Consider the following 2,323-nt stretch of genomic DNA (forward strand, 5'->3'; position numbering starts at 1 on the left):
TTCTTCAAGCTATCTACTGTTGTCTTTATTATTTGGAGCCTTCTGTGCCCCTCTGATATAGTTTCACTTTGGTACTGGAGTCTGGCCTAATGGCTCTACCCTTCTACTGAGGCTGTCCTTGGGGTGCTCTCATTGAAGGAAGGAAGCCCATTGGTTGTGAGGTCAGGCCTACTAATAAAGTGAAACTCAATCAGGTGGTACACAGAAGAGCAGCTTGTGGTGTCTGTTCTTAGGTTGGGATTTTCTTGTAAAAATGGGGAAAAAAATGGAATCCAGTCACATTATAAAGTGGAACTCTAGGCGACTTTTCGTACATTTTGGATGGGGTGTAGATGGGTTAGACCCCCTGTCAGGCCGTTGCGTTGGTTGGTCCCAGGGACAGGAAGTGAGGGGACACAGGTAGTAAAACCCTTTCCTTCTCCATACGAAAACAAAGGCTTCGACCCAAGTTCCATTTTACTAAAAGCCACGGGGAGGGGGGTGGAGTCTTTTCACATTGGCCGGACAACCTGCACTCGATTTCCAGTACCCTTCATGATTATATTTTGCCTTCCTTGGTCTATATATGGTTTGGTGGCTGACGTTTGGCAACTTGAACTTTCAGCTCCCTCCACAGATTTTCAATCGGATGAAGGTCTGGAGACTGGCTAGGCCACTCCAGGACCTTAATGTGCTTCTTCTTGAGCCGCTCCTTTGTTGCCTTGGCCATGTGTTTTGGGTCATTGTCATACTGGAACACCCATCCACCACCCATTTTCAATACCCTGGCTGAGGGAAGAAGGTTCTCACCCAAGATTTGAGGGTACATTGCCCCGTCCATCGTCCCTTTGATGCGATGCAGTTGTCCTGTCCCCTTAGCAGAAAAACACCCCCAAAGCAGAATGTTTCCACCACCATGTTTCACAGTTGGGATGGTGTTCTTGGGGTCATAGGCAGCATTCCTCCTCCTCCAAACACGGCGAGTTGAGTTGATGCCAAAGAGCTGGATTTTGGTCTCATCTGACCACAACACTTTCCACCAGTCCTCCTCTGCATCATTCAGATGTTCAGTGGCAGACTTCAGACGGGCCTGGACATGGGCTTTCTTGAGCAGAGGGACCGTGCGGGCACTGCAGGATTTCAGTCCTTGTCGGCGTAGTGTGTTACCAATTGTTTTCTTGGTGACTGTGGTCCCAGCTGCCTGGAGATCATTGACAAGATCCTCACGTGTAGTTCTGGGATGATTCCTCACTGTTCTCATGATCATTGACACTCCACGAGGTGAGATCTTGCATGGTGCACCAGACCTAGGGAGGCTGACACTTGTTTTGTGTTTCTTCCATTTGTGAATGATTGCACCAACTGTTGTCACCTTCTCACCAAGCTGCTTGGCCATAGTTTGGTAGCCCAGTCCAGCCTTGTGTAGGTCTACCATCTTGTCCCTGACATCCTTGGACAGCTCTTTGGTCTTTGCCATGGTGGAGAGTTTGGAATCTGATGGTTTGATTGCTCCTGTGGACAGGTGTCTTTTATACAGGTAACACAATGAGACTAGCAGCACTCCCTTTAAGAGACTGCTTCTAATCTCAGCTTGTTACCTGTATGAAAGACACCTGGGAGCCAGAAATCCTGCTGAATGATAGGGGATCAAATCCTTCTTTCTCTCATGAACATGCAGATCCGTCATCATTTGTTAGACGCATTTCTGCTGAATTTGTTGTATTCTGTCTCTCAGTGTTACAGCGAACATTCCATTGTTAGACCGATCATTTCTGTGTGAGGGGCGAACATTCCATTGTTAGACCGATCATTTCTGTGTGAGGGGCGAACATTCCATTGTTAGACCGATCATTTCTGTGTGAGGGGCGAACATTCAGCATCAGCCGGGGAGCAAATACGCATTTCCTTCACTGTAGCATCCTGGAAACATCTCAGCGCTCCTCTCTAGAGCCCTCAGTCCTGATGGAAGCGTGGGCTGGCTCTAGGGAGGAGTTATGCAAATATCAAACTGCCTTAATGGGCGGGTGTCAGAGTGGAGGAGTGCAGGCCTCCCGCATGTCATGATTTCGGGTGTAGGGGTGCTCGGGTCCTACTCTGAGTCCTCCCAGGTGATGGCATTGCTGCAGGACCTCAGTTACTGCTTTAATCCCAGGACCTGGCCCGGGACGCGGCATTGGTTGAACAGAGGACCAAGAAGGCGGGGCTTGTCCTGGCAAGTCTAGCTCAGTTGGTGTCTATGTACTAAAGGTTCACCAATGGGGAAGGAGATACCCGATCTTTATAAAGCCGGGGGGGGAGGGGTTTCTTCCCATTTCTACACTCTTCATGTCTCCGAGTTTATTTC

This window comes from Staurois parvus, unplaced genomic scaffold (genome assembly GCF_062004578.1).
Source record: "Staurois parvus isolate SC_StPar_1 unplaced genomic scaffold, SC_StPar_1.0 ptg002134l, whole genome shotgun sequence".
NCBI classification, from domain to species: Eukaryota; Metazoa; Chordata; class Amphibia; order Anura; family Ranidae; genus Staurois; species Staurois parvus.